A 13,835-nucleotide genomic window follows, 5' to 3' on the forward strand; every position below is an offset into this window, starting at 1 on the left:
CTATTTTATTCATGACCGTCTTTGCGGGGTAAAACATTGAATAGAAATAAGGGCCTACACTGCAGCAAATTATGACTCAATGAATGAAAAAGAAACTCGTGGAGGCCTACTCAAGGAAGCACAATCCCGAGACAAGACACACACTCACAACGGTTTCGCGCGTGTGTATATCCCTTTTTGTCCCTAGTATAGGGGTTTTACTACTATGAATCGTCATCATCAGCTCGATTGCTACCTCGGTCGTTCGCATAATATGGAACCGGCAAGATCCCGTCCCTGATCTTGGCTCATCTCACCTCAATTCAGTAAAAATCAACAGGGTAATGTTCAGAAATGAATTGAATTACATGCCAACGCACATAGAATTGTAGGATAGTAAAAAAATCAATAAATGAAGTTAAATTGAACCCATTTTCGCGTGTGACGTTCGCTCACTTCTAGACGACATGGCTACATTACATGGATTGCACAGCAGTGACTCTACGGAATGGACGTTTCAGCAATGGGACCAGTACCTTACCTACCTTACGTAGATACCAGATCTCTTGGGCGCAATAAAGTCATTCACTAATTCAAAATTTAGCTGGATTGCCAACCGTCAGAACGAAAATTGCCCTAATCGACTTTGGCATCTTGGGTCCCGAGAAGATATTGACATTTTACCTACCGTTTGATTCGAGCATTTTCCCTTACTGGCGTTAGCAGATACCGATATTATAAGGTTCCTGTGAAGACATCAGTTACTTCGTTAAAATTGCTCAGTGAATAGACCTATCCCTATTAACAAACAAATGACGTCAGATGGTACAACAGCGCCGCCAAATTGGCAGAGTGGGACTACTATAGCAAAAATCAATACATCGCAAGAAAACCACGTTCTTCTCATATTGTTATGTTTTTTCTGCAATTTTTTCATATTATTAGCTCTATGGCCTTGTTCTGCTCCATTCTACCCATTTCTACCGGTAGCCCTATCTTTTCCGTAGCCCTTTCTAAAGATGGCTTTTCCATCTTTGGTGCCTGAAGGGCACGAGTTTCTCTCGGAGTTCATGTGGTGTCTCAATAGAATTCAAGCGCGAATTGTTTTTATTAAGAATTATTTAAATTATTATTAATTTATTATAAAACATTAAAAATATTAAGGCGCGAATTTGAATTTTAGGCACATGCATTCTAAAATTGTTTATTTGAGCAGACGGGTGGAATTTTAGGCGTTTACTTTTTTTATTATTGAGACCCTACCCACTCGTTAAATTTTTCCAGGGGGAAGGCCACTGACAGAGGGGGAGGGTAAAGAACATAAACGATGACGTAAAGACATGAAGGGCGACGACATCCACCGATAAACGCAAGTTTTTCTTCAGGTTCTAAGTCGTTCCTTCAGAGTCTTTGTTTCTTCATTAATCAAAGGAACTGAATTAAATCTTCAATTCAGCGTCAAATCACAACAATTGCAATCAAATATAGAATAAGCATGTAATATTTTGTGCCTCTCACACACTCTAAGAAGTTTCTCTGTTATTTTACGGAAAAAGTATAGGAAAACGTAACCCAGACGATGTCAGTAAAATAACAGAAAAGGAGTAAGTCCTACTAGCGATTTAGTCTGTAAAAGTAACAGAGATTATGTTATATTACATCAATTTTGTAAATTGGTTTATACCAATGAAGCTTTAAAAAGAAAACCTTTTGCGTTAAAATTACACTGAGTACGTAAATTCTTTTACATTGATTATTGCAATTACAAACAATATTATGACAATTACTATTTCTTTTTACTTTTTGTTTGAATACTATTTATTTTCCCTACAAAGCCAGAATCCCTTACACCTGTATCGCCAATTGCCTAAGTAGGAACCCATGGAGAGAAGAGATGAGTGGAGTCAGGCAGCATTCAAATACGTGTCCATGCTGGAGCTTTTATTGTGATATGCTGAATAGGTTCATTACACAAATATAAAGGAAAATAGCCTTCGCCACACGAAAACAAAAACCTGTCCGGTGACTTCTTGGTAACTCTTCAGAAGGTGGCCCACTTTGAGTTTTCATATTCTTTGAGGTTGCTTATTAGTGACACCACTTTCAGGATAGATCCTTTCGGTCCTTTCCGTTTCTTTTGGATTGTGCTTGGAGGATTGATCCGAAACATGCATCTAGAAATATTTGAAGACCTTGTATATGTTTGTGCTTTCAGGAAACACAGTGAAGTTGACAGCAGCTTTTCTTTGAGGACGAGGAGACACACAAAACACCACACAATGTAAACTCACTTATCCTTGTGTGTCTCCTTATCCTCAAGCAAATGTTGCCGCCAACATCAAATACCGTGCATCAGCTTGCTTTCGTCTTTGTCTAGCCTACAGGGCACAAACAAAACACACATAAGTGTAGATTGAAGCATTAAAACATTAGGACTCTTGCAGCATTAAGGTTAATTAAATTCCTAGGAGGGGTAAGTGACATAAAAGCACTATTCACATTCAAACATCCGCAGCTCATTCTTAGCTCTAATTTGCTCACCAAGAAAGCATTTATCAATTCACATTAGACAACAGTGCACTGTGGTGCCACCTTGGAGAGACAGCAGCAAGCCTGTATGTAACATTGAATCAGTTTAATGACGCAGGAAGGGAAAATAGATTTTAGGAAAGTGTTCGGCCTTACCGCTGCAGAACTCAAACGTTTGCCTCAGCCTCCTGAGGGTACTGAACTCCAAATATAAAGTAGGCTGCCACAAGATGGCAGACAGCATCAAAGAAGTTGATAATATCTGAGATGATGATCTGCTTGTCGACCAGCAACTTGAAAGATGATGCAGGTGAAACAGAGTCCCTGCAAAAGCAAGAGCTCAACTGTAGCAATATGGAGGTGCCTAGTGAACAAAAATGCCCACAACAGAGAGTGACGCTACTGGACCGCACCACATGAGATAATAACTGCTTGTGAATGGCAGCTCAGAAACCTGACTTTTGAGTGATCGTCCAAAGTAGTGGAGAGACCTTCACACCACCCCCCCCCCCCCCCCCCCCCAAGGATAAAAAATGTAAGTAATATAAGACCTGCACCCAGTGACTTCAGAGACCCTAAAAAACCACAACACATTCTAACGCACAAAGCCATTTACGTCCTCACTAAAAACGCATCCCCAAACCTCCAAGGGAGTCCAATAAGCTTTGCGTAGCCTGTGCCATTCGAAAGGTAAGCCTTTTTGCACTTTGCAGGTGTTCTTTTACAGGTGCTCACGTCAGTACCCAGCAAGAAACCGCAGAATAATTCGCCTTTCTCTTCGACATGTGGACTTGTAGTGCTTCAGTGCAGTTCAACACCAGTGAGCTGCTCAAAATGGTCGTAAAAAGCACTTTGTGATAAAGAGCCAAGGCCACTTCATTTGCAGGTGCAGAACTGGTGTTTCTGAGATTTTTATAATATCTCTGCGCTGAAGGCAGTATGTTCTCTTCATCAAGATTTGTACTTCGTTAATGTCGCATGTCAAGTTGTCAGCCATATTTTGCAGCTTAAGTTGTGCGGCTTCAAATGTGTCATGTCTTCCCCTTCCGGAACACCCGGATTCCATGCTATGCAGCCATGAGAATCTGTCAGTTGGTCCTGGCAGCGCCGTTTTTCCAAATTGTGTGGGTTTTGTGTGTTCTCTTCATCTGTCTGCACCTTTTCCCTATTTTCGTTGTATATCGGTCTTCAAGCCTTTTCAAAAGGCTGTCATACCCAGTGCCTACAATGGTACCATCAATGCGGGTCGAGCAAAGAATCAGGGTATGTCAATACTATCCGTTTAGCTACAACAGCGAGGCTCTTTCTACCTGGGTGTTGCACGAACTGTTGAATTTCTGCACAGACTACTCTGACGAAATCCAGCAAGTCACTTTTTTTGAATGGCGACTTTGTCTCCAAAGCTGAAAGAGCTGTGGCCGTGCTCGGGAAATGGAATTTTAAAGTTCTCTTCCCAGTTTGAAAATGTGGCATAGTTTGCACTGGTGTGTTGCCGATAGACGTGCTTGCTTGTTCTCTTACCAGGTAGTTCTGTTGACCTTCACGATGATTTTGTGGCTCAGATGGTGGCTCTGCAGAGGGGTGTAAGAAACACAGGGTGAGAAAACAGAAGCATGCTCGAATTAAATGGAGGTTGTAAAACTTTAGCAGCTTATCACCATAGTAAGATATTTAACTGATCAAGAAAATACCACAACAGGTGAAGTATCCTGCTGATAGATGGAAAATATAAAATTGTAAAAAAGATAAGGCCTTCATACTATTCATCAGAATATTTAATCAGGTATGCCTATATAAAAGTCCAACTGCCTCAAGATAAAGAATAAGGACATCATTACTGCCATGTGGTGTACTTCAACCCACCATGACGACACTTCTACAGCCTACTTAAGCCACGTGCTACATTTCTAACAGTTTTATCCAGCTGAAGACTGTGTCACTGTTGAAACGTAGATGGCTTTTTAAACGCCTCATAATATGTTGCAGCTTCTGTGTTAAATTATTCACTCAATAAACTAGCTTTTGTTTATTTTTTTATTTCTTTATTTTTATTTTTAATTTTGTTAACTTTTCTAACTAACTAGCTTTTTGTTAACTTTCCCTATAATCTGTTGCCCACGTTTTATCAATTTACTTTTATTTCAGCTTCACAGCAGTCGATATCTCACCCTCTTTAACGTATATATATGTGGTGTATGTTTATACTTACCAGAATTCCAGAGTCTCAAGAGTTTTCTGCTGTTGACCACATTGAGTACGCCTTTCAGCTCTGTGTGCTCCACATAATTCAAATCCTCAAGGGTCTTTACGCCAAGCTCGACGAGGCGCTGGTATAGAGCTCTAGCTTCATTCTCGTGCAAGTCCGGAAGGATATGACGGGACAGCAACAATAATCTCTGAAACAGGGATTCCATTTCCTGAAAAATATATAAATGTCTTTTCTTTTTCCATTTGTTGTACAGCATTGAACGGTATCAAATGGTTGAACAATATCCTTACTCTGCGCAATTAGGTGCTCTACTATAAGCATACTGGTTTGTTGAACGGTGTGACTTGTATAGTACGCCCTGTCTTTCGTGCAAAGCATGTGCATTGGTAACTTGAACATTTATCAAGCATTCTTTGGTCACTGTGTAAGGTTAACTTTTTCTTCATACTTTTTTTTTTTCAAACATCTTTATTCCATAAACAAAAAAATTTACAATTCACTGCATTCTAGGTTCCACAAGCAATGGTAACCTGCGTCTGAAAAACGTATACAACTTAAGCCGCATAGAGGCAGCAGCAATAAATCATTGGATGGAGAAGCCACATTAAGGATGACAGAAGCCACAGAATGTGGGGGTACGTAAAAGATTGGAAAAGCAACTGCAAAGAGAAGTATGCAAAAACATTGGCGATCCAACACTTTGCACCTAATCTGATTGGTATTATTCCCTAAGAAAGGGTGAAGCGGCACACAGATCATGACATTCCTTAGGAGAAGTTATCAAATATAGCATGTTCAAAAACTAGACTCTTTTATCAACAAACTTGTACTGAACCAGAGGATAGAAGTCAAGTAACGTTGATATCTGAACACATTGCAGTTGTGAACCAGATGTGACGCTTAAAATGTCATAGATGCCCAAGTCACTCAGAAAAGCACACTGGACGGGCATCACAATAAGATACACATCATTTCGCCTACAACGGCAGCAGCCTCAATTTTAGCAAACTGGATTTTACCCTCTAGTCTGCACAGTGTAACAAACAGACCCTATTGTACATTGTACCACAGTATTCCACCTTGCACCAATGCTGCCATCGTGATCCACACAGTTCTTTCTCACAAGTAGTAATAATTTCATATGAGAACGTGGGCTCATTCGGAGCTGGAGCTCCCACAACTTCCGTGGTGGAAAGATTTGTTCCAGCTGCAAGATAGGCTTGTAACAGCTCGTGTTTTATGCAAAGTGACTTCGTCAGATTCTTGAAGTTATGCGAACTGAGAGCCACACGTTTGAATATGCATGTTTACTTTCAAAACGCATTGTCCACATATTAATGAGGGGACCAAATTTCAGGAAAAGTTGAGGATAGGGCAAAGGAAGTGGTGCTTTGGCTTCATGTTTTACTATTGGGAACTATGTCTGCAAAAGTTTCAATATACAGCTCAATCTGTTCCTTCATGTATGCATTTTGTGCCACTGAGATAGTACGGAACACACATATTCAACAATCTCTCATTAGGAGCAAGCAAAGTTTGCCACACAGGGTCAGATACATGAACAATATCACCAACAAGCAGGGGCATTAAAACGGATGAGGCACCAGTTTTCTGCTGCATGACCAGAAAGCTTCGAAAAGCCTGGTTTTAAGGGAGGTGGTCTCTCAGCTGCATCATGAGTACCCAGTGGTAACTCCTTGATTCTTTTGTTTAGAACGCATAGTGGAAGGTAGTTCTTGGCAATGTGCTGAAGGTAGAGTGCCAGGTCATAACTAATAATTCCTTCAAACAGATCATGTGCTATGCATGGGGGTAACGCTCCAATAACATGAAAATGTTCAATGTCATTGAAGGGGGAATCATATTTTACACCCATGTAGTGATCACATCCACTATCCTGCAATGATGCGACACAATCAGAATAGTTCTGGGAGGTCCTAGGTCGCCCACCGCACTTGGGTCTCTTCTAAATGTATCTCTGTCAATAAGGCAATACCTACAAAAGTACTGTGCACTAAAGGTTTCCACAAATCCACCAACAAAGTGAGCTCCTAAGTTGTCTCCAGCTATGCACATAATTTTTGTTTTGTAATGCTTGTTATTCACAAAGAATCCACATGTTGAGAGTTCCTTTATCTCCTGGACTACTTTTGAGAACACTTTTTCTGCTTTAAAATTTTTAAAGTGTTTTTCTGTGCAGACCAAAATCATTTGCAACGGATCCACCTTTGCACGGCTTGCAGTGTTGAAATTTCCCAATGTGTAGTACATCCCAATAACTTTGTGAACACCTCTTGCTGAACCCAGAGGATTGACAACTTCAAATGCATCTTGGTACAATATTAGGTACAGGACATTTTCATCTGCCACAGCCTGCAATTCTTGGAAACGAGTTCCATCGGTGAAATCATGAAGGACTCCTTCAACACAGACTGGGTGGAATTCGTCTAGCTGTGACAGGACTGACTTATCTTGAAGAAGTCGTGATAAACTCAGTTTCAAAGGAACGTAATGGTAGTGGCATTTCTGCCCGTTATGCTTGCCAAGATACACAGCAAGAGGGTCAATTAATTTGAAATGTTTTCTAAAATATGACATCCTTCGGTATGGGGTAGACAGGTTTTGCTCCATGGCACAAGATTTGAAAGGGAAATGTGAGTCAATGTCAGAGATGATGGCATCCTTTAGCTCAGCAAAGCTTCCACCTCCACTCTCGTACTTATCAATTGTCAGGCATATTGCATTTTTCATGGTGTCAATACCTGCTTCAGAGATTGTAGCAATGTCCCCCAGAATTTTATCACAGGTCGATGATGGTATGTGTTCTTTGGACATCATTCTGAGTGCAAGACGTGCAACTAGATTTTCTTCACTGCCATCAGGCAAAGGACAGTTGCCCGCATTGTAGCTGGGAACATCAGCTTGGCCTGTCTCATTATTTGACTCTGCTATATGAGTCTCATTTTGTGCTCCCAAGCTGTTAGCTTGAACAGTACAAGAAGCAGACATACGTGCATGCAAGCCCCTGTGATACCGCGACATATGGATTGAAAATGCATTTTTAGTAGAGAATGGGGTCTGCCTGTGACACGAAGAGAAAGGGCATGGAACACTCTGGCCACTGTCCAAATGAGACCTTATGTGAGGCGAAATCTCACTGGTGCAACATAATTTTCCACACAGTGTTGCAGGACAGTGCACTACAGGTGCGTCACACACTGCAGTATCTCCCTGCTGGTGATACCGATGACAGTGGTGAGTAAACGATGAGTATGTACTAAATGTGGATGAGCATGCAGAAGAGTAGCATGGATATCTGTGGTTGTTAGTATTCAGGTGACATCTTTGGTGGCTGACATATGCGGTAAGAGTAGCTAGCTGTGTGCCACAGTATCTACATGGATACATTTCGGCCTAGAAAAGGAGGAGAAAGGGAGAAACAGCATGCACCACATGCACAGAGAGAAAGAGGCAGAGAGCGCACCACAAGCTGGTACTGCACTGTATTTTGCTCACCTTTCATGTAGCGCAACAGTGCGCACACAGGAGAGGACAGCAGCCGCGACAGGAACGAATGTCTTTCGTTGCACCGCAACACTTTTGCGGCTTTTACAGTCAGTCAACTGCGGAAAATGTGAACGACAATTACATACTGTCGACTTTGTAATATGCTTCGTGGCCACACCAGTTCACGCGTTCATGCACAAAGCGCGGCGAATACTTCACAAAAGTCCGTAACCTATCTTCATAACGAACCCTGAGACTGGGGAAATCACACAATACACGAGTCCTGCCGCTCTTTCCGTAACCCAGTACGCCGAAAAACATAATACATCACACTTAAATCACGGTTTGCAATGAGCCACTCCTTGCCTTACTTGTTTATTCCCGCGACAAATAAAATCAATAAAGTGCCCTGCAAAGGAAGTGAGAACTGCCTGACTACCACTTAGCATATCACAGCATTCACAGACCAACATATTATATATAACAAATCTAGAGTCGCTACAGCCATAAGCTGGCACACTTTCCCAAGAAGCTAGAACAGATAACACCCGTGACCGACATCCAGATTCTACCTTATGGGTATCATATACAGAAGGGCCAGATAATCGAGAACTCGGCCACACAGTTAGGCCTTTCCGACGCCGCGCAACATATTCCGTGCCCAATGCGAGATGCACGCTTGCCTAAAGTACTCGTTCCTTTTCTGATTTACTCACTCTTTTATCGTTTGCTTACAATGCAAGTTTGGAGAAGCAGTGCCGCCGTAACAAACTTCAACATGCAGCAGATGTAGTTTGTACTGTCGTCTGCCAAAATACCGCCAAGCAGCCGTCACATGATCTGCGCAGCACGAATACGGCGCCACCTGCAATATTAATTTCGATTTCGGTTTCATGTTGTTTTGACACGAAACAACAAGCGAATCTTACCTGAATGGCGGTTAAACAGTGCACAAATAACTCTGATCAGCGCACTGGTCGCTTGAAACGAGAGACGCCATCTTGGTCAAGAAAATAGATTTCATGTAGTAAAAGGCAATTACAGACACGAGCCGCAAAATTTTACAGACTTTTGTCTGCAAAGTCGTCCGTAAAATAAGACCACTTTTTACAGTGCACAAGGAAACAAGTCGGGCACGGTAATGTACATTTTCTATTACATGTATCGCTTTCCTTTGCATAACCTAAGATATTTTGGTGATCATGTACTGTAGCCACCCATATAAGATTACAGTACGTACACTTGAGAAATAGAGTCTCAGTTTAACCCACGACGGCATGAAGCGAGAATTGCCGCATAACACTTCCAAGGTCTGCAACAGGTCATACACTATACCTTCTGTACGTGCGGCTTCCATATAAGATGCTCATAGAATGACGTTTGACGAACCGTCCTACTGTTCAGGTTTTTGGAAATAAAATTCACAAAATGACTCGGAGAAAGCAGCCTCGGACGGACGGTCAGACAGCGTGATCTGGGCAGCTCCCCTCTCCATCCTTAGTTTTTTCTTTTTCTCACGTCTCTTATACCTTCTCCTGCTGGCATCGCAAATCACATGAAAACCCTGAAGGCACCATCGCGATGAAGTAACGGCTGCCTGGTGTTCGACTAAGCGATGTACTACAGGCTGTTAATAGGCAGCCTTACTGTTGTTCCTTCGACTCGGGTTGTATTTCCCATATCAATACACATAGCTAGCTCGAAGCTAAACTCTTAAAAATGAAATTCACCACATAGCTCGCTACTAGCCAACCATCACCCCGAATGACAACGTTCTTGCTCTAGATTAGTTGAAAACGGGGGAGGAGCCTATTTTGTGCCGTGCAAAATGGACACAAAATAGGCTCCTCCTCCCGTATTCAACAAATCAGGGGCGAGAACGTAGCCATTCGGGATCATGGTTGGCTAGGAGCGTGCTATGTGATGAAGTTCATTTCTATATCCTATATCATTTCTGAAATAGCGACGTCCCTCCAGGCTTCTGCCGCCCAAAGTGGATGGCTGGACTTTTGAAGTGCAAGCAAACACACGAGTAGTCATTGCATGTGGCGAAGGAATGAATGTCAAATTTATATCGAAGCACCTCGCGTGTCCAACGTCTTACTAATGACATATGTACAGAGTAAGTCATCATATTAAATTAATACAGACAGACACTTTCCCAGAGTAGAGTAGTTCTTTTTAGAGTAAGCGTATGAAAAACGAAAACTTACGCAAGGAGCAGCAAGGCGACGTAGACTCGGTGTCCAGGGGACTTCATGCTTACTTCGCGCCGCAATAAACAGGTTACCTGGCCTCGTTTAATGCTTTTATATATGTGAATCTCAAAATGTGGCCACACATACACCATACCGACAGAAGAAAATGAACTGATTTGATAACAGCAATTGCAGAAAATTGGCTTCCTATTGTGTGACTTAATGAAATTCGGTTTCTGTGCATTCAATTACCTGGATGAAACATGCGCTATATCTATGATACAGTTGAGTAGGAGCGCGTTAATCTCTACACACAAAAGAATTAGAAGAGGTGCCGTAATTAATCTGTAAACTTTATAATCGCGCAAGAGGAGTAGCTCTGAGCAACACCTGCAGGGTGAGGCATCCTTTCTCAATATCCGGCCTCTATTCATTGTTGAAAGACACAGTAGCGAATAATACTAAACAATTGGCATTCTTCTATGAGCATGTTATATCCTCATCGCAAGGGAAATTGAACTTCATTTCTATCGAATGATATTTCACGCAGAATGCTTTTGTTCGCTGCAACAAAGTAACACAAGTAAGGATGTTACACGAAAATGACAATGGCTAAGCGAATGAGTAAGGAGAAGGCATGCTTTTTTTTGCACATCTTCATCGAAGAAATCATGCAGCTTGGTGAAGATTGTGTGTTGCACAGTATCTTTATAAATATTCGGTTAATGTGGTGCATCAGGGTAATTAGCAGTTAGCAACGACGCCTGTCAACATAACGAAAAATGTTCTGACACCTGTCATTTCATTTTATTTTGTTGTACCCAAGAAACATCTTAGCTGCGAATAATAAAGACGGGGGAGCCAGAGCAAATAACTAGGACACAATGGACCCAATAAATCTAAGAAGCCGTTAGTTTTCATCCATACGAATGCAATGGAAATATGAAACTTGATCATCAGGCTCTGATGCAGCTCCACCAGTGAGGCGGCATGCGTAGCTGTCACGTGCTTACGAGAACGAATAGAATGGCCGGTGTATAGGAACATTCTCTTATGAGAGTAAAAACAGGTATAAAAAGGAGCTTGTGCCCAACACTGTTAGAAAAATTTATACCTTTTGGGGTACAAACGGCTTGTCCCAGGGCGTGTACCTTTTGAGCTATACCTTTTGAGCTGTACCTTTTAAACGCTATACCTTCCTCAAGGTATACTATCTCTATACCTCCCTGAAGGCATATTATTTGCACCTCAGGGTATAAACATATACCTCCTAGAGGGTATATTTTTAAGGGCTTTGTGGTATAATTGAAGAAAAACGGTAATATTCGATTTGTTTCAGCGTCATATCCGAGTGGCGGCTTCCCAGCGCAGCTTTCCACAAATATTGAAGAAAAAAAAACAGGACCAAAGGAACGATAACAAAAAAGAAAATACCTGGAGACACTCGCGCACAAACTCACAAAGCATGGATGTGAATCGGAGAGGAAAGACATTCAGTAACAGTTAGCATTAAATTGGAAACCAAGAAGCAATAGCAACAATATTAGGAAAAATATTTCCAGGAGCAGTTGACATTTACTGGAGAACAGATACATATACAACACACCGCGGCTACGCATGGTGGAGACCATCCTTCGCGCGGGAAGCAACTTAAAAAGTGAGGGCGTGTAAATTTATTTATTTTTGAATCAAATAATTGGCTTCCAGATGTCACTACCCAATATAATTAGAATGCTACTGTATTACTGACTATGTTTTTAAATTAACTTATTGTTTAACTGAGATGATATAGTCGCCGTCACATATTAATGTGATCCCAGATGTTGCGGGAGAAAAGGTATACAAACGCTGAAGGTATAAACGTAATATAGGAGTACTCTTTTATACCCTCAGCTGCCGTGGAAGGTATAGAATCAGTGATCTGTACCTTACACATGGTTTAAAACGGGGTATACACAATGGTGATGAGGTATAAATGTCGTACTGTAAACCGTATTTATACCTTTTTTATACCTTTTATATACCTTTTCTTCTAACAGTGAAGGATGACTTTGAGATGACAGATATTTTAAACCGAAACGACGTTGACGCTGTTAAAAGAAATAAAAATACACGTAACGAAAAATATATGCACCAGGCCTATGCCTGCAGCATCTCCAAAAATGAGTGTTAGGCGAATATCGCTTTACAAGTATAGATACAGTAGGACAAACCAATAGCGAAGCTTTCTTTATGAAGCACGAGTTTCCCACTTAGTAGTGTACACTCCCTCAAGTGCAAAAGAGGTTGTTGAAACACTGTGTTTATGTGGTGCACATTTTTTTTTCATAAACATTTCGTGGCGATATAGTGGTAAATGCGAGAGAAATGTGTTCACACCAAGCGCTTTTTCCGGTCTAAACCCGACTTCCGGTTGTCTACTTCCCGTCTATTCTTGACTTCAGGTATCCATTTCCGGTTCAACTCGACTTCCGATTTTCCACTCCCGGTCTGCACTTGAATTTCGGATCGACACTTTCAATTACTATATGAAGGTCCATTTCATCAAGGTCTAAGTAATCTCAATTACTTTAAATTACCTTTTAATCACCGAGGATAAGTACAGGTTAAGTGACTAGTCTTTAATTTCTTTTAATTCCCATTTATTGCGTACTTATAGTATACTATCGTATACCATAAATATCGCCACGTATGTGGCTTCTGAAGTGATAATGCTAACGACGCACAAAAAAGCGTCACTAATATCCTGATTTCTTTCCGCCATATGTTGGTTACAGAAAACAGCATTAGCGAGCATATTTTTCCCGGCCATGTGCACAACTTTATGAAACAGTTATCATAGGATCTAGAAGAAAACGCGGAACGTACAAGCGTATCCAGGGAAAGCTACTTCCTAATCACATCAGTTTCTTTAAGTACGGGCAATTATGAGCAGCTGAACCTTCCCACGGAAACTTCTGTTATCACGAAAGGAATGGGATCGGAGCCTTAAGATACTAGCTTATGCTGATGATACCAGTTTACTCCTGCAAGGAAAATGCCTCCCAGATTTAACAATCAAAATGAACAACGTTTTGCGGATCTTTCACACGTGCGCCAGTAAAATTATTTGATAATTAACGCCACTGAAGTCACTCGGCATCTAGTTTAGTGATGTCATATCACGGGATAAACATGTCAGTTACGCCACTAACAAAATATTGCGTATTATCCGGAATTTGTGTCAGTCAAGAGCATAAACTCATCAAGTCAAACATCAGACAAGTGCATAAAATTCGATTTCTACGTCAAGACCAACGCTGATCTGGATTGCGACTCCTCTAACGCTGTATATGTAATCGAATGAAACCAGTGGCGGATCCAGGGGGGGGGGGGGGGCGGTTGGGCGACCGCCCACCAAACCGTCAGTTTAT

General features: G+C 41.4%; 1 long non-coding RNA gene across 1 annotated transcript; it reads right to left on the minus strand.

Annotated features, from left to right (window-relative positions):
- Positions 1-8,198: 8,198 nt before the first annotated feature.
- LOC135373908 (uncharacterized) lies at positions 8,199-9,317 on the minus strand. The gene is made up of 3 exons (XR_010416659.1): positions 9,154-9,317; positions 8,960-9,089; positions 8,199-8,340 (listed from the first exon to the last, which is right to left on the minus strand). It is a non-coding gene; the product is annotated as an uncharacterized LOC135373908 (long non-coding RNA).
- Between the last annotated feature and the right edge of the window lie 4,518 nt (positions 9,318-13,835).

The sequence above is a fragment of the Ornithodoros turicata genome, chromosome 1, assembly GCF_037126465.1.
Source record: "Ornithodoros turicata isolate Travis chromosome 1, ASM3712646v1, whole genome shotgun sequence".
Taxonomy (NCBI): Eukaryota; Metazoa; Arthropoda; class Arachnida; order Ixodida; family Argasidae; genus Ornithodoros; species Ornithodoros turicata.